The sequence below is a fragment of the Pleurodeles waltl genome, chromosome 1_2 (assembly GCF_031143425.1).
Source record: "Pleurodeles waltl isolate 20211129_DDA chromosome 1_2, aPleWal1.hap1.20221129, whole genome shotgun sequence".
Taxonomy (NCBI): domain Eukaryota; kingdom Metazoa; phylum Chordata; class Amphibia; order Caudata; family Salamandridae; genus Pleurodeles; species Pleurodeles waltl.
Window position 1 is genome coordinate 604001279 of NC_090437.1, and position 19705 is coordinate 604020983.

At 44.8% G+C, this 19705-nt stretch overlaps 1 long non-coding RNA gene across 1 annotated transcript; it reads right to left on the bottom strand.

Moving 5' to 3' along the window:
* Positions 1-108: 108 nt before the first annotated feature.
* On the bottom strand, positions 109-16184 carry LOC138295718 (uncharacterized). The gene is made up of 3 exons (XR_011203670.1): positions 15990-16184; positions 1059-1240; positions 109-207 (listed from the first exon to the last, which is right to left on the bottom strand). It is a non-coding gene; the product is annotated as an uncharacterized lncRNA (long non-coding RNA).
* Positions 16185-19705: the final 3521 nt, after the last annotated feature.

Here is a 19705-nt window from a genome sequence, read left to right on the forward strand (position 1 = left end):
GTTATAGCATATATGCACATAAATATCACCGTACCTAACTAGCGAAGGAACAGTCCTCCCCACAATGTACCAATTGATGAAATCCTCCAATAATTTTCTTTTGTCATTCAGAGATTTCAATGGGCGGAAGCAACCTGCTATACTTAGAACTGTGCTGTGTTTTTGAATCAATTCTTGAAGATTCTCAAGAGAAGAAGCATTCTCAATCTGTGGAAATTGTAAGAATGTAAGAATGTGATATTGTGATTAAATATTTAAAAAAAAACAATGATACTGTAAAAAACATTAACTAAACCATATTAATGCAGAAAAAGTGACTTGACCATCTTGTTAAGTAAGTTCAATGTTTCTAAAAGTATAGCACTCAATAGACTAAACAATATTACCTGGGACTGTACTTAACGATACTGTAGAAAATTAAAAAATCCACATTGAGTGAATTAATCCAGTACGCAGATATTGAGGTACTCTCCTATATCATATTGTTTGTGGAAACATGGTCAGAAAGGCTCCTTCTATTATATTAAAAGTCAGTGCTGTAAACTGTAGCAATTCGTAGGACGTCCGATGGGGCAACTGGAAGTGGCTGTTGATATGCCTCTAGTTATGTGCCTGAAGCTTTGTCTTCTTGGAATGAAGAGACCCAGATATATCAAGCATATATCACATGATGAAACAAATATGGATCAAAAATGGTCCCACACGAGGGCCTCCTAGGTTGATCACTTGTGCAAGAACATGGATTTGTCTATGGCGGTGGAGAGAGTGGCAAATAATTGTAGGCTGCCCTGGAAAGTCTAAAAAAATTATGGAGCCCCTGGAATAGACATTCTGAATTAACCTGAATCCATATAAGAAAGTTAAGTGCCATTTTTTAATTTTTGTTTATAGTACATATAGTAACATATATAAATCCATGATACATAAATATTAACCATAACAAATTAAGTACAAATGAGTTGCATGTTTTTATCTAGTTCACCTAAAACTAAATGAAAACAAAGTAGGAAAACTAGATAAAGATTTCTCAGCACCAATGTTCAGTATCTATTGCTTACCTCTTGCAGCATGTCTTGTGTCTCAGGATCTACCACATCTCCCAAACTGGAATGCACATGTTTTGCATCAGAAACTAAACATTGATACAACACAGGAGACACAAAATTTGGAGCAGGCCCCCCGTGAACTAGGGAAACGGCCATTGCTTGGCCAGCAAGGTAGTACTCATCATTTCGCATACCTGAAACAAGAAAAAAACAATTAAACATAATGTGTTCTGCTTTACTATAAAACATTTAATAAATCTCTGCTCCTACATTTATTGCATAAAATGTAGAGAACATGTTGTCCAAGTACCCATGTCCCGATTCATGAAGGTACTTTGTGCAGTCAAGTAAAGAGTGTGGAATCTCGGGATGGAATCTCTTCACTTGAGGCAGAATCTCCGCACTGCAGTTCAGTGTGGAGATTCCACCACAAGTACGGAGACTCTGCATTTATAAAGTTACTGCATGTAAGTACCTTAGTGAATCGGGCTCCCAGTGTATATTTGAAGGAGAGAAGATTTTCCGACTAATAGCCTGATTACAAGTTTAGATGTATCTTAACATTCTTGATAAATAAGATACCTCAGGGTATGTTATTTGTTGAGTGTGATAAATTACTCTTATTACAGGTTTGTGAGAAATAACCTAGTGGATTTCTGTACTTAACGCCCCAAAATACACATGATCCAGTAAATATCCTAAGCTTTGCCCTTTTTAAATTTCAGCAAGTCTGACCAGTCATAATTGAATGAATCTTGAGTTATATTACCCACCTGATAATTATTGGATGTGTTAAATACCTTAGAACTCTTAATTCCAACCATCTGCAAACAGGGGTTTACACATGAGTCACAATTTACATACCTCTCATAAAAAGGCACAAAGTGCTTTAAAAAACGGGGGTAGTCCTTTCAAATTTAGCACATTGTCATCATAACTGAACTTGAAATAACTAGTTAAGGCACATTTCATAGCAAATGTGCATTTGCACAATATTACCAGCGGTGGAATACTGATGTGCCAAAATCTGGTGGTAGCGCATCATCAGGAGTGCAATAAAAGAGAGGAATATCGTAGGAGGCTGACCCTCTATGTAGTGTGCAAGACTAGGCACACTGTGCAGGGGGGTCCAGTCAACCCACACCTTGGTCTACAGGGGTAAAAACTAGATCACCTAATGCTCAATTTTTAAGTTAGCTTGGTCGAGCAGTTAGGCCAATCTTGGAGAAGTGCAAAGCATTTGTTGTACTCACAGTATCACTCTTGCAACTCACACACTCAAAGGAATAACTCAAGACCAATTAAAAAAAGTACTTCAGATTTTTATGTAATTTTTATGATCAAGATGATCAAAATCGGTTAAGTACTTTTTGAGGTATGCATTTTTGAAGTCTAATAAAAATAGTATTTTGTGCGTAATTATGCACTATAGGAATCAATGGAAGATCTCCTTAAAAAATACATATAAAATCATACAGTTGGTTTACCAAGTTTTTCTTTTGCAGGGTGTTCGAGCTCCTCAGTGGGCACACTGTGCCAACTGGAGAAATTCGGGTGGTTCCTGGTTCCAGTGGGAGCAGCAGGAGAAGGTGTCTGGAGCTGGCGCAGGGCAACTCCGGGGGATCACTTGGAAAAGCACTGCAAAGCTAAGTTTAAAGATGGTTTCTTCGGGTCCCCTTGAAGTATCAAGGTCATAGGTGAGGGGGACCCTTAGGTCACAGCAGGTTAGTAGGTTCTTTGGTGCAGGGCACAGGGCACAGGGCAGCCGGATGCATAGCTAGTCGGTGAGCCAGGAGATGTGTGCAACGGTGCCCCCTGGAGCAGGAGTTAAGTTGGTTTAAGGGTTGTTTGGAGGACAAAAGGAGTTCTCTAGCAAGAGGTCCAGGGCGTTCATGAAGTCCCTTGACTGGGTCTTCCTCCTGGTCCTTTTTCAGACCCAAGCGAGCTGGTTTTCTCGATGTCCGATGTTCAATCAGTCAATCAGTTTTTGTAAAGCATGGCTACTCACCCGTGAGGGTCTCAGGGCGTGGGGAGAGGAAGGGGGCCTCATCCAAAGAGCCATGTCTTGAGGTGCTTCCTGAAGATGGTGAGCGATGGACTTTGTCTGAGGTGCAGGGGGAGGATCGTCCACCGGCGGTGGTTCTGGTAGGCTGGTTCTGCGCTGTGCATGGCCTTGTACGTGGGGGTGAGTAGCTTGAAGGTGTTTCATTTCTTGACCCGGAGCCAGTGGGAAGTCCTCAGGTGTTGGAAGATATGTTCTCGGCGTGAGAGGTCCAGGATGAGTCTGGCAGTGGCGTTCTGGATGAGTTGTAGTTTTTTAATGTTTCTAGTCGAGGTGCCAATATGGAGGATTTTGCTGTAGTCGAGCTTGCTTGTGACTAAGACGTGGGTGACTGACCTGCGGCAGTCTGCTGTGATCCATCTGAAGATTTTCTAAAGTTTGTGGAGTGTGTGCCAGCAGGAGGAGTTGACTGAATTTACCTGGAGGGTCATGGAGAGGGAGGAGTCCAGGATGATGCCTAGGTTGCGGGCGTACTCAGTCGGTGCATGGGGGCCCTGAGGGATATGGGCCACCAGGAGTCATCCCAAGCTGAGGTGGCATTTCCAAAGATGATGAGCTCAGTCTTGTCAGAGTTGAGCTCGAGGTAGCTTTCTCTCATCCAGGTGGCGACGGCTTCCATTCCTGAGTGGAAGTTCCTTTTGGCCAAGTCCAGGTCTTCGGTGAGGTAAATGATGAGTAGTGTTATCAGCATATGACACGATGTTCATTCCATGGCTTCCGACGATGGCTCTGAGAGGGGCCATGTATATGCTGAACAGTGTGGGACTTAGTGAGGATCCTTGGGGGACTCCACAGTTGACTCCTGTGGGTCAGGTTATGTAGGGCAGGAGTCTGACCCTCTGAGTCCTCCCGGAGAGGAAGGAGTGGATCCATTCCAGGAGTCTTCTATGGATTCCTATGTCATAGAGTCTGGTGCTTAGAGTGCTGTGGGAGACCATGTTGAAGGCTGCTGAGAGATCAAGGAGTATGGGCGCTGTGGTGTGGCCGCAGTCTAGGAGTGATCGGATGTCATCGGTGGCTGCCAGGAGGGCTGTCTCCATGCTGTGGTTGCTGTGGAATCCTGACTGGGAGCTGTCCAGGGAGTTGTTGTCCTTGATGAAATTTCATAGTTGTGGGTTGGCGGGATAGGGTAGCAGCGAGATGGGCCAGAAATTCCTTAGTTCTGATGGGTTGGACGAGGGTTTCTTCAGGAGAGGGCATACTTTGGCGTGTTTCCAGTCCTTGGGGAAGGTGCCAGTTTTGATGGAGGAGTTCATCGTGTTTTGGAGCTCGGGTGGGCAGGGGTCAATGGGGGCTCCGGAGTGGGTGCTGTTCATGATGCTGACTGTTTCCTCCATGGTGAGCGTGGATGGGTTCTGTGGGGGTTGGGTCGGTCGCAGGTTCCTGTGACAGGTTTTTCCGGGATGAAGCTATCGTAGATGTCCTGGATCTTGCATTGGAAAAAGATGGCGAGTTTGTCGCAGATGTCCTGTGACGGAGGATGCTGGTGGCTTCAGAGGGGGGGATTTGTAAACTCGTTGAGGACTGAGAAGAGTTTCTTAGAGTTGTGTCCAGAGGAGTTGATGCGATCCTGGAGTGCGTCCTTCCTTGCGTTCTAGATGTTTCGGAGGTGGGTGGCGGTTGCAGCTCTGAATGAGGCGAGGTCTTCTCTGGTTTGGCTGTTCCTCAATTTTTTCTCTAAGCGTCTGTGGGTGCACTTTGATTCTTGGAGTTCGGTGGTGAACCAGCGGACTTTCTTAGGTACGCTTTTGGCTGATATCAGCCAGAGGTGGGCTACAGTGTCGGGGCATTCAATGATCAATCACAACACAGGCACTTTAGCTGCAAGAATGGATTTCCAACAGCAAAGGAACATGAAGAGGCTGTTTATCCAGATTACGCATTCCTCTAGACTAATACCCTGTCCTGGGCGCAGCGAGCCTGTATCTAGATTTAAAACTCATGCTCTCAGCAGTGGTATTCATTGCCTTTGACAGCATTGCCATTTGCTGCTACAGCATTTATTGTTAAGAAAACAAATTGTACAAAAAAAAATCACGCACAGCTCTAACATATACTGCGTGTATGACCAAGATGCATCACTTTACATGGGGCCCACGGGCGGGGCTCTGACTGGACACCGGGCAGCAACTGCTTTACACACAGGTTGAAGGTATGCAGATAAAACTAGAAGTAAATATGGCCATTTGTTTGTGTTATGCGTGGAAAGTTAAAAACAAGCCCACAGAGCAGCTCTGGCTAGACCCCACCCTTCTTCCAATGAGTGGCTGCAGAGCCCGAGGGAGGAAACAAAGACAACAGGTTAAAGGAAACACGTGGCCACCTAAAAACAATTGCATGTGTGAAGAGCTCTGTACAATTTAAACAAGAAGACAAACGAAGTGTGAGGGGCACATAGCCACTTCAAAAGAATTGCATGTGTGAAGAGCTGTTCACAATTTAAACTAAGGCCAGGGGGGAGTAGGAAGGGATGCAGTGCCTAATGCGCTCCACGGAAAATCTGGCAAAACACCATTGTAATGACAACCAACGGAGCAAGAGGTACGGTCGCAATGATGAACAAAAACAAAAGTAAATAAAAAAATAATTCATCAGACAAACAAGAAAGAAACGAACAAGAAAGATCTCATCTAACAGGGGCAGTCTTCATGGAAGGGAACCGAACACCAAAAGGCGGGACAAAGACAACAAAGGGACCATAGAAAAGCAACATTGTACAAGGAGTACTACAATGAACCAATTAGAAACAATGGGCATGCACAAAGCCCACAGGGAGAGATACATCATGTCTCCCGACAGCGCATAGGGGCTGCATAGGCTCAACCTAAAAAGCTGCAAAAACCAAGCCCAACCTGAGGGATCTTTTAAGTTTTCCTTGAGCCTGAATTGAGTTGACCCATCCCAAGACCAGGGATAGAGACAGTCTGGCAGCCTGCTTGACTGTCATTCATTTCATGGACATTCTTGTTGTCCTATCATTCTGCGTTAAATGTATTATTAGGCTTCACACACTGTGTTGCCCTGATGTTTGCAGTTTGGTCATTTACTGGAGAACTGTGGGCAACCCTGAATGTGCCTTTTTGTTCAACTGGCTGCCCACAGCACACTTTTCTGAGCCCTGCCTTGGTGCCTGTATCCTAAGAGGCAAGTGATAGCTGGATAGGTGCAGTCCCCCTGTCATAGTCAGGCCTGGGATAGTGCTCTCGAGACCTTTTCTGATGGGACTAGTTAAACTAGTGTACCACACATGCAAACCAGCCTCTATTAACTTACATAGAGATGCTTTTGACAGGCTACTAATCAATATCATTTAAACATGTAGGTTAATTTATTGGAGAATTTATTTTTTTATACAGCACACATCTTGAACACATGGATTTTAATGTGTTCTTGTATGTGTTAATGACATCCCAAGTGCGTATGACAGGTTATCAAAATACTTAAGCTCATTATGTGTGCTGCACTATAGAGGTTGGTGAACCAATAATTTATCATGGAGAGCAAACCCAGCGGTGGACTCTGGCTCAAAGATTCTTGTGCTGAAGTCAAACCTTCAAAATAAGTGCCATAAAAATCATGCTGCAAACATGTTTGAATCCGATAAGATGTTCACAATTTAAAAAAGTGTAAATCTTTAAAACTCAGAATCTTTACACCTTAATACATCACACAGTAGTATTACAAATAAGAGTTTTGTAACATGCACTAAGAAACGTTCCTGCTCCTGCCTTCATGACACTATCAGTAAACTAAGAGGTAAATCACTTATGTTTACCTTAAATGTAGACTAAGGGGCAAAATAACAAAGATTTTGTGTCCGGGTTGTGTCACTTTTATGTCACAGCTCCAATGCGAAATCATTTCTGTTATTTAATAATTCATGTAAAGCTACTCATAGGCATAGGGCCCCCTTGCTTTTGGAAGAGGTTCCATGGGTGGAGCATAAGCGTTTCCATGCATCCACCCATGGATTTTGAAGCATTCCCAGAATTACAGACTTGTAAACCTGGGAATGTGCCAAAATCCTCCATCTTCCAAGTGAGGCGCAGGAGGAGGAATATCTATTTCTACTTGTTATTTCCTCTCCATGGGTGCTGGATTTTGTAGCACACATATGAATTGGAAAAGGGTGTTAAATACTGTATTTATTTAAGAAGGTATCCCTTCAAGCACAAATCAATACTGGCTGTAACACAGTCACTTTTGCACTATGTTCCTAGGGTGCCTATGTTCACGCTAGGGAACACACAGTGTGCTAATGCGAGCAAGCAGTAGAAAAGTATCATATTTTAATTAGTAGGGCACACATCTGCATGCAACACAGTGCAGCAACTTTGCTTGCTCCCCTATGTTGCAAGAAAAATGAGTAAATCTGTCCCTAGATTCTAACTATGGCTGGAGCAACATGCAGTCTATTATCAAGTGTATGTTATTCAATAACCTCTTGTTTTGGTTTAATTGTAATTGTATTTATATACCGGTTACTACCCCTGACAAGGCGTCTAAGTGCTTTTCAGCGAGGAAAGGACTAGTGGTGGATTAGCCTAGGGAAATATGAGTTAATATGAGCGGTGGACCTGTGAGTCATTCGGTTGGATTAAATAGAATATTGGAGGGATAGAACAGGGAAAAATATACAAAGTGTTAATTGGTAGATCATAGCAGTGAGATGAGGTACGAGATGAGTAAAACAAGTGATGGAGGAGGGAAGAGTCTGTTGAAAGAGATTAGTGGGAACATAGTAGTAAAATTAGGTTTGGGGATGTCAAAGGAGAGATACTTGAGGGAAAAATATAGGGTTGTTTGGGGGATCATAGTAGGAAAATGAGGTAGCAGATGAGCCAGGAGGGATAGAGGGGGCAGAGTCTAGGAATGGTTATGTTGGAGATTTTAGTAGTAGAATCACTTTTGGGATGAGTCAGAGGTTGGAAAAAGAGACTAGATTGAGAGAGGTAAAGTGTAAGGCAGTAGTGCATTGGAGAGAGTGATTTGTTTCCTTTTTTACAGTAGGAGTAAAGTAATAAATATATAGATACTTGGAGTTAAGTTGTAGACAACTGCCCGCTGCTCCAGTCACAACATATTTAGATCTTTCTTAAACTCATGTTAGCAATATTTGGCACGCAGTTCCTTCTTTGTAATAGGAAATAAACTGAACCTACTCAACTCTCCTTCTGTTAATGATGCACTATCTTGATGCTTTTTTGTACCCGAGGGACTGTCGACTGAGATGTTAAAGTACTTCCTAGCTATCTCAGGAAAATGTCATCAATTGACTGTGGCATCTACATTCTTTGCAGTTTGTGCTATTGAACAGGAGATGTGTGGTCATTTTCTCCCAGAAACATGGCTTGTAGATCAAGCCACATTTGTCAGGTACTGAAGTATTTCAGTCACTGGCAAAACAAGTGGACAGAGGTCATGCAAAAGCAGTGCATTGATAGAGGTTTCAAAGTCACAATAATAAAAAAGGATAATTTCTTTAACCTATGAGGTTCTGTTTGTTTAATGTCACTGGTCTGTCCAGGACAAATTGTTTAAGCTATGAAGTTCTGTAAATTTAGGGGCATATTTATGAAAAGTAGCGCTGCACCTAGTGCAGCGCCACTTTTCTTGCACCCCTGAGCATCCCCCTGACACCACCATGTGTGTGCCGTATTTACAATACGGCGCACCATGGCAGTAGTTAGGGGGACTAGCATCAAACTTTTTGACACTAGTACAGTGCTTTGCAGGACTGGCATCGAAAATGGTGACGCTAATCCTCTAAAGCACCCGGAGAGCCATTGAATATAATGGGAGCCTCCTTGTAACGCCTGCAAAGAGAAGGCATTAAAAATGCAGAAAATGTTTTGCAAAGGAATCTCATAGATTTCTTTGCACCATTTTTACAATCCCCTTAAGACCAGAACTCCCCCCTTGCATACATTATGCCTGGTGCAGGCATAATGTGGCACCAGGGTTTACAAATTGGCACAATGCATGCATTGCACCACTTTGTAAATATGGCAGGGGAAAAATGCCATGTTAGCGCTGCCTTAGCGTAAACAAATAATGATATGGCGGTACTAAGGTGGCGCTAGGGGCTCTTAAGTATGCCCCTTAATGTTACTGGTTCTGTCTATCACACATTTTTGAATGCCAAATGGCAGACCTGGAAAATACTTCCTGTTCAGAATTAGGCGGTAGGAAGTAGTGAATAAAGTGGTTCAGGATGAATAAAAGCCGAAATTATCGTGCTTTTGTAATTGGAACTTAAGTATAAAATGAATGTGTGACTGTAGGGTTAGGGGCTGCTAAGTGGTGGACCCTATTTGTCAAAGAACCATTAGTGCTGCAGAGGGATTAAACTGACACAAAAAGAGCCATAAATAAACACTTTTAAGAGTTTTCTCAAGCATCCAGATGGGCAGCACTGTCTCACAAGATAGCTATAGGACATACTACATTGGAACACATGCCCAGGATGTGTCAGCTCTGCAATAGAAAGGTGAAGAGAAGGCATTTTTGTATGCCACAGTTTAGTGAACACTGGTAAACTTTTGTTAAGTTTTTGCATTATTGCAAAGCTGATTTACTTTTCACTTCCCCTCAAGAATGCATGACTATTTCACATGACACTGACTGAGCACAAAGAAACCTGCACCAGTGGGGCAGTGTCAGAACATACCGTTTCCATGTAGCGACTTATTGTAGGAGGCTGGACTGGCTTGTAGTGAGTACCAAGGGGTACTTGCACCTTGCACCAGGCCCAGTTATCCCTTATTAGTGTATAGGGTGTCTAGCAGCTTAGGCTGATAGATAATGGTAGCTTAGCAGAGCAGCTTAGGCTGAACTAGGAGACGTGTGAAGCTACTACAGTACCACTTAGTGTCATATGCACAATATCATAAGAAAACACAATACACAGTTATACTAAAAATAAAGGTACTTTATTTTCATGACAATATGCCAAAGTATCTCAGAGTGTACCCTCAGTGAGAGTATAGGAAATATACACAAGATATATATACACAATACCAGAAATATGCAGTATAGTCTTAGAAAACAGTGCAAACAATGTATAGTTACAATAGGATGCAATGGGGACACATAGGGATAGGGGCAACACAAACCATATACTCCAAAAGTGGAATGTGAACCACGAATGGACCCCAAACCTATGTGACCTTGTAGAGGGTCGCTGGGACTATTAGAAAATAGTGAGAGTTAGAAAATTAGCCCTCCCCAAGACCCTGAAAAGTGAGTGCAAAGTGCACTAAAGTTCACCTAAGGACAAAGAAGTCGTGTTAGAGGAATAATGCAGGAAAGACACAAACCAACAATGCAACTGGATTTCCAATCTGGGGTACCTGTGGAACAAGGGGACCAAGTCCAAAAGTCACAAGCAAGTTGGAGATGGGCAGATGCCCAGGAAATGTCAGCTGCGGGTTCAAAAAAGCTTCAACTGGACTGAAGAAGCTGCAGTTTCTGCAGGAATGCAAAGGGCTAGAGACTTCCCCTTTGGAGGACGGATCCCTCTTGCCTTGTAGAGTTGTGCAGAAGTATTTTCCCGCCAAAAGAACGCCAACAAGCCTTGCTAGCTGCAAATCGTGCGGTTAGCGTTTTTGGACGCTGCTGCGGCCCAGGAAGGACCAAGAGGTCGCAAATTGGACCAGGAGGTAGAGGGGACGTCGAGCAAGATAAGGAGCCCTCTTAGCAGCAGGTAGCACCCGGAAAAGTGCCAGAAACAGGAACTACGAGGATACATGAAACGGTGCTCACCCGAAGTTACACAAAGGAGTCCCACGTCGCCGGAGACCAACTTAGAAAGTCGTGCAATGCAGGTTAGAGTGCCGTGGACCCAGGCTTGGCTGTGCACGAAGGATTTCCGCCGGAAGTGCACAGTGGCCGGAGTAGCTTCAAAAGTTGCGGTTCCCAGCAATGCAGTCTAGCGAGGTGAGGCAAGGACTTACTTCCACCAAACTTGGACTGAAGAGTCACTGGACTGTGGGAGTCACTTGGACACAGTTGCTGGATTCGAGGGACCTCGCTCGTCATGCTGAAAGGAGACCCAAGGGACCGGTAATGCAGCTTTTTGGTGCCTGCGGTTGCAGTGGGATGATTCCGTCGACCCACGGGAGATTTCTTCGGAGCTTCTAGTGCAGAGAGGAGGCAGACTACCCCCACAGCATGCACCACCAGGAAAACAGTCGAGAAGGCGGCAGGATCAGCGTTACAGAGTTGCAGTAGTCGTCTTTGCTACTATGTTGCAGGTTTGCAGGCTTCCAGCGCGGTCAGCAGTCGATTCCTTGGCAGAAGGTGAAGAGAGAGATGCAGAGGAACTCGTATGAGCTCTTGCATTCGTTATCTGAGGAATCCCAAGAGACAGAGACCCTAAATAGCCAGAAAAGAGGGTTTGGCTACCTAGGAGAGAGGATAGGCTAGCAACACCTGAAGGAGCCTATCACAAGGAGTCTCTGACGTCACCTGGTGGCACTGGCCACTCAGAGCAGTCCAGTGTGCCAGCAACACCTCTGTTTCCAAGATGGCAGAGGTCTGGAGCACACTGGAGGAGCTCTGGGCACCTCCCAGGGGAGGTACAGGTCAGGGGAGTGGTCACTCCCCTTTCCTTTGTCCAGTTTCGCGCCAGAGCAGGGCTAAGGGGTCCCTGAACCGGTGTAGACTGGCTTATGCAGAATTGGGCACATCTGTGCCCAACAAAGCATTTCCAGAGGCTGGGGAGGCTACTCCTCCCCTGCCTTCACACCATTTTCCAAAGGGAGAGGGTGTAACACCCTCTCTCAGAGGAAGTCCTTTGTTCTGCCATCCTGGGCCAGGCCTGGCTGGACCCCAGGAGGGCAGCTGCCTGTCTGAGGGTCTGGCAGCAGCAGCAGCTGCAGTGAAACCCCAGGAAGGGCAGTTTGGCAGTACCAGGGTCTGTGCTACAGACCACTGGGATCATGGGATTGTGCCAACTATGCCAGGATGGTATAGAGGGGGCAATTCCATGATCATAGACATGTTACATGGCCATATTCGGAGTTACCATTGTGAAGCTACATATAGGTAGTGACCTATATGTAGTGCACGCGTGTAATGGTGTCCCCGCACTCACAAAGTTCAGGGAATTGGCTCTGAACAATGTGGGGGCACCTTGGCTAGTGCCAGGGTGCCCTCACACTAAGTAACTTTGCACCTAACCTTTACTAGGTAAAGGTTAGACATATAGGTGACTTATAAGTTACTTAAGTGCAGTGAAAAATGGCTGTGAAATAACGTGGACGTTATTTCACTCAGGCTGCAGTGGCAGGCCTGTGTAAGATTTGTCAGAGCTCCCTATGGGTGGCAAAAGAAATGCTGCAGCCCATAGGGATCTCCTGGAACCCCAATACCCTGTGTACCTCAGTACCATATACTAGGGAATTATAAGGGTGTTCCAGTAAGCCAATGTAAATTGGTAAAATTGGTCACTAGCCTGTCAGTGACAATTTGAAAGAAATGAGAGAGCATAACCACTGAGGTTCTGATTAGCAGAGCCTCAGTGAGACAGTTAGTCACTACACAGGTAACACATTCAGGCACACTTATGAGCACTGGCGCCCTGGTGAACAGGGTCCCAGTGACACATACAACTAAAACAACATATATACAGTGAAAAAATGGGGGTAACATGCCAGGCAAGATGGTACTTTCCTACACTTATCTATTTGAAATTCAGAAGCATCTGATTTTATGCATGAGCATTGCACGAGTTACCACACTAACGGAGTTTAGCGTCAAAAAGTATAGCGCCGGCTAGCGCCATTCCTGGACACCAGCCAGGCACCATATTTATGGAATGACGCTAGATGGCAGTAATATCCAGTTAGCGTCATTGAAAATTATGCTTACCGGGTGGGGGAGGCGTAGGGGGAACCAGAACCTGTGCACCGAATTATGGCGCTACACTGTTTAGAGGCAAAAAAATGCCTCTAAGCAGTGTAAAGCCATTTTCTGTCGCACAACCCCCATGGACATGTCTCCTGTCTTGGTAAAGACAGGAGCCATGTCCACCACCCCAATAGCCATGCCCAAGGGACAAATGTCCCCTGGGCATGGCCACTGGGGCCAGCGTCATGCAGTGGGCCCATGACAGGGCCCAGAGCAGGGAAAAAAAAGAAAAATACAGTCACTTCCCTGAGATGGGTCCCCCATCCTGTGGTGTCCCTCTGGTGTGGGTGGGGGTGTCCCTGGGGCCAGGGAAGGGCACCCGTGGGCTCTTCCCATGGTCTCTGACCATGGAAACAGGCTCACAGGTCCCCTAACGCCTGCCCATACCCAGGTGTTAAATGATGGCACTAAGTAAGCTTACCTCCTTTATCTAAGCCCCCGTGCATGAATTTAGCACTGGGGATAAATATGGCGATAAGGCCATATCGTCATTTTCTGGACCTGAATGCCTTCCTTGCATCTTATTGATGTAAGGTAGGTTTCTTCGTCAAAAAAATGAAGTTAACTCAATATCTTGAGCCAAAGTATACTGTAAATATGGAGTTAACTTTGCGCTGAATTAGCGTAAACAAATGACGCTAATTCAGCGCAAACAGGGAATAAATATGCCCCTGACTCTGCAGACGTTTTGACTTGTTTTTGTTATATCTTGCCTTAGAAATACATTCCCTCTGATAAGTCCCAAAGATATCCCTGTGCCCCGTGCAGGGGCTATGATTATATAATCTAGAATGGTTGACCTTTTTCTGCTACCTCCGAATAATGTGCATAACCCACATGCAAGGAGATCCCTATCAGTGACCTCCCCTGGTGACAGGGAAACTACAGCCTTACAAGGAGTATCAGGTGTCCCGCTCCATCAGGAGGGGCCTGGTGCGGAGAGACCCAATAAGAGTCATCAGTTCATAAACCCATAATTGTGCACAGCAGACAGAGGTCTAAACATGTGCTTCATCAAAAAATGAAAGACTGCAAGCTGACAGAACCCAAACATCCCTGTACCGCTTAAGAGCTGATTAGTACATAGGAAATACATGACTGTTGTCAGACCTCACAAGGATGAGCAGTCACACTGTTCATGCAGAATATCAAGCAGGGACTACCGAATTACCTCAGCAATGGACACTCCACTCAATCCAATGAGCTATTTTCGTGGCATTGAATCTGCGCTCAGAACTCCATATAAAGCTGGCACTATTTGTACACACCCATTGCTGTGACCTTTTCTCTGACACCATTTTCGTTTTTCTGCACTTGGTTTTAGCAGGTCAGGGTGACAATAAATCCGTGCATTCCAAAGAGGTGGAGATTTGAAAGTGAGGTAATTGAAATGCCTCTCGTAGGCCTTTGGATGAGTTACAACAACAGTGGAGGCCAGCATTTCATCTAGCTCAACGGGTTGTGCAGTACTGAAGCTAAACATGCTTGGTCCGTGAGTGAAGTGAATATAATTTTTATCAAGGGTGCTGAAGTGAAAAAAGGCGAGATCGACATTCACAGCAGCACACCAGGGCCAGCCTTAGCGTTGGTGGCGCCATAGTGCGACAATGTTTGATGGCGTCCACCAACGACCACCTCTGCAACGGATTCCCTTACTACCACTTTTTAACAGAGCCTCTTAAGTTTCCATAACCACTCTCTCTCGCAAATCCATATAATTATATAGCGCCACTCAGACCAGTGTAGGGTGTCAAAGCACTTTACATTGTACAGACATTACACAGAGGCAATCAATTATAGGTGTATAAATCAGTGTATGAGCAATGTTACATAAGACATAGAAGTACAAGGTTTATGAGTGACATGTCATCCACACTAGTATGCTGTATAGTTTAATAATGCTTGGTCTGGAGAAACACGCCCTCAGAATTTAAATTGTGATATCAAGTTTGGGGTTTCTCTTTAATAATAATTGATTTCTACCAAAATGAACCCGTTTTCCAACATTAGGATAATGAAAGGTTGGGGAAAAAATCATAACGCAATAATCTATACCTTACAGTAGGCATGCATTTCATTAATGGCAGATAATAGCTCACTGTTCTATATTAGGATTTTAAGTTGTAAACTGCAAGCAACAAAATTACCTCTGACAAAAGAAGTGACCCACTAACCTGTTTGCATTTTATGCACATTGTGATCTGCCTGTTACACCTTCTTTGCAGTAGGCATATAAACCTGCTGCACTACCTTAAAACTCCCACTGCAGAAAACTCGATCTCTCTCCAGCCAGCACATTAATCGGCTGAGTTATGGTGACATCTTTAATATTGCCTGCAAACTTCTGGAAACAAGGAACGCCACGGCATGTCCTTTAACAATAATATTCTTCCAAATCCGGCGCCCCCACCCAGAGTCATCACCCGGTACAGTGGCACCTGTCGCACCGCCCTAGAGCCCTTGCCTCCAGCCCTGCCCGGAGAGGGCAGGGCTGGAGGCCTTTTTCACGGGTTTCAAAAGAATATAATGCATGATTATGAAGGTCATTTATTTCTGTGTTAAAGTTATTTTCCAAATTGGAAAGGAACTTTAACACAGCTGAATGTCAGCACAATCCTACAGGGACCCATAAATAACCGGCCTGGATAATCCTGCAATAAATTCTTTTGAAACCAGTGAAAAAGGCCTCCGACCCTGCCTTCTCCCAGGCCCTGACTCTCGGACTCCTGAGCTGCTCACCTCGCAGCTAACAGGAAAGGCTGCCCACGGACCTAATTTTTCAGAAGGCAGCAGAGCTCCGGGGCATTGCCTCAGCAACTCGTCCAGTCTAGGTTCTGATATAGGCATCAGGCAGGGGTGCTGCTACCCCTTCTCTCATGGGTATTACTGCATCTTTAATAAACCCTTCAACAGTGCAAGCTATTTAAAGAAAAGAAATCAGAACGAAAGTCTAAACAAACAGCACCTACCAGAAATGTTTCAGCCTGACGTGCGAAGGAGGCAGCACAGAGCTGCTGGACTCAAAAGTCAGGCTGGGACAAAGGTCACTGATTGTGGAATGAGGGAAGGGGCTATGGCAGGCAAGTGCCACTGTCAACCCCAAAAAGCAGAGCAGAGAAGGGTGTAACTGCTCTGTGTGCAGCTTGTTCATGCACGTGTTGAAAACGTGCTGCTGAGATGGCCGATTCAGTATCCAATGTGAGCTCTGCAGTATTGAGCTCCACAGTGATTGGCTGTTACTGTCATGTGCTTTTCAGTGTGTCTTACACACACATTTCACCTTATCCAATTGATTCACATCCTTATTCAGTTCATTCAGTATTGTATGCAATTCAATGTGATTCATACCACATTTCAGTGATGCATATATTCATTTCAAGAGCAGTGTTATTTGCTTCACTGTTATTTATATCTATTTAAAGAAATATCACATTTGAATCATTCCATATTTTTTTTTTTTTTTTTTTTTTTAATTAGCTGTTATGTTATACAAACTCTATACAAAACAGTACATTTGTATTCAGTAAATTACAGTACCTTAACACATGGGCAGCATATTGATAAATATATTAATGGTCCAGCAGTATCCCTCTTTTCCCATAACATATTTCTCGCACATTAGGAGCCATATTACAAAAATGCCTCGGGTGGCAATGGGCGTTTGCTCCCGCTTTGCGCACCACGGGGCACTTTGGTATTACAGAAGGGGCGGCAGACGCTTGTGATGCCCCTTCTGTAATACCAACAGTACTGGCACACATATAGTGCCAGCACTATCACAACAGGGTATTCCCTTATTTACATGGGGGAGTCGTCCCATGCAAATGTCGGAATCTCTGCCTCTGCTCCCTGGCAATATTATAGACGTGTGGGCAGAGGCAAAGAAGATGTTAGGAGGCACATTGAAATTGTGCCACTTAAAGGGTCTAGAAGGCAGCCCTCTAGAAGGAGAAAAGGGGTCCTATGGAGCCCCAGAATTCTCTTTGCAGGTGGGTGCAGTCACTCACTGCACCCGCCTACAAGGGCATCTCTAATTCCCCTTCAAAATGCAGGCAGGTTGCTGCTTGCTCAGTGATACACAAAGCTTTTTAAAGCAGCCGCTCCATTCTTCACATGAGTGCACTGCCCCCATAGTAGCATGAACTCTTGACTGCCGTGACGGCAGAGCATTCATGCTAATACTGTGCATCTTCCTTGGTTGCGCTGGGCAAACCTTTTAAAGGGTGCGCCTGGCACAACAATTAAAATGCATTGTATGTCTGATATGGCCCCATGGTGGCACCTCCAAAGCACAGTGCATTTTGAGCTCTAGTCCAGGAATCAGTTTGAATACATATTGCCACCATGCTGCCATTTCTCCCCCATTTCCCATGTTTGGCACAATCTTTAGCAAGTTTCCAAGCCATTAATATTGTGAGTTAACAAGTATGCTTGCAATGGGCCACCGATGTTCTTTGTCTGGAGACCCTGGATAATAGTAGAGTTCCAGTTGGTCACTGTAGTATATCATATCATGCAACCAGGTCCTCATTGCAGGTATGAGATCCCTACCCCTCACACATGACACATGCCTCTTTGCCAGTAGTAGTACCATCAATGTGAACCGTCACATGCTGCATGGTGTGCCATTAGTATAGTCCCTAGAACATGAAAAACTTTGCCACAGTACCTTGCAATCAGTGGGCATGCTCAGGTCAGGTGAAGGAAGACCACTTCTTGCTTGTTGCATCCTGCAAACCAGGAGTGGGACGTAGTTTCTGTGTAAACAATTTTTAGGAGAGTATGGTTTGCCCTGTATAAATATACCGTTAGGAGATGGCTCCCCAATTCAGCTACAACCATAAGATGACTCCTTATGGGTAAATAAATCTCCCAGGTCTGCACCCCACAGCACCTTGTTATTAGGCCTTACTGATAAGGCATAAGCCTGTATAGAGGAGCAGAGCTTGGTTACCAGTTGTCCAGCCACCTGTACATTCAAGAACATGGTTAATGTCTTGGCTTCTGCAGCTCCACAGTAAACATAAGGTAAATATCCCTGCACAATGTACGAAGGCAAAAATAGGTGAATGTGTCCATCGAGGAAAAATTGGCTGCGTTTGCAAGTGTTGGGCAACCAAAAAATGATTGGTAAGGAATAGCTCACTCAGTGAGTGGATCCCTGTTTAGTCAACCTCTAGACGACAACTTTATCTTTAATCAGCAGTATTAAAAGGAAGTGATGCGAGGATTGTTCAGGGGAATAGAGCATTCGGTAGCCCAGCCATCTACAAATCTCCTCCCAGGCCAACTGTGTGCATGCCACAAACTGTAACTCTACTCGGCCGTAGCGCAGGATGTGCCCAGCAAGGCTCCCAATGGATTTGGGTGTGCTATGTCATGTTCAAAATTGTGTCTGCCATGTAGGGGTAGTGGCATAATGCAGTAGTGTGCAAAGTGTGCTTGAGCACAATGGTAATTAAACTCTAAGAAACTAATTTACTAGAAATTACGCACTGCTGCTGCAGCGAGGCGTCAAAGTTTTTAATGCCATGTAACAACAGCTCCTAACGCCATGCTTGCACCAAATTAACTAAGCAGTGCACCATTCATGTTAGAATTGGTGCAGCATTAAAAAAACTATGCTAGCCTGTGTGCCATGGCACTAAAAGAAATGACGTTTGTGCTGCAAAAGTGACACTAGCCTGATTAGTGCCACATAATCTGACGCTACCCATCCTAGCACCACTTTTGCACCTAAAATTGTAAAAAGTACAGCCAGAAAATGAATTAAAAACAAAAACAAAGAGTAGACACTGGAGAAACAGAAATGGAGAACCTAGAAGACCAGAGACCCCACGACAACCCCAACAACCTCAGTGCCAGCCAGGCTGTCCAGTCACACTCCAAGGAGAAGGGGAAGAGAAAGATGAAGTGCAAGTTTAGTGAGGAGGAGAACAACATCCTGATCACCGAGGTGACGGAGCATCAACACCAGCACTTAGTCAACTCAAAATTGCCATTATAAATGAAGGAGGCTATATGGCAGTCCATTGTGGACAAAGTACATAGTGTGGCAGAGGTGACTAGGACAGTCATTAACTGCAAAAAGCAATGGCATGATTGCAAGCGCAGAGCAAAGGAGAAACTGGCCTAAAAACGCAAGGCAGTATTGCAGACCAGAGGTGTAAGTCCAGTGCCCAAGGAGCACCTGGATGAGTTGGAGGAGATGGGGTAAGCCGTCATACCTCAGGAGTTGGTGGCAGGAGTCAAAGGACAGGACAGTATGTCACAGCGCCCAAACGCACAGTCTGCAGTCCAAAGGATAGTATGCTGGCACTCCTATGGTGAAACAGCAAAGACATGTAATGCACACTGACCACCCACATCTGCACAGCCCAGTCCAGCACCATCACCTCACTCACCTCATTCTCCGAAGTGCAGCATATGTCAACGTTTACCTTATATTGTGCCTCATGTATGAGTAAATGACAAAGTGCAGTGCAGAAAGCCAGCAGCTGCGCCATGCTGTGTCAAATAGAAAGTTTGCTGATGCGTTGTATGTAATGAAACTCAGGGGCTTATGTACAAGCCCTTTCTGCCACTGATGTGTCACTTTTTCTCATAGAAAAAGTGACACACCAGCGGTGCAAGGGGCTTGTAAATAAGCTCCTGTATTGTTCCCAGCTGACATGGCAGGCAGGGT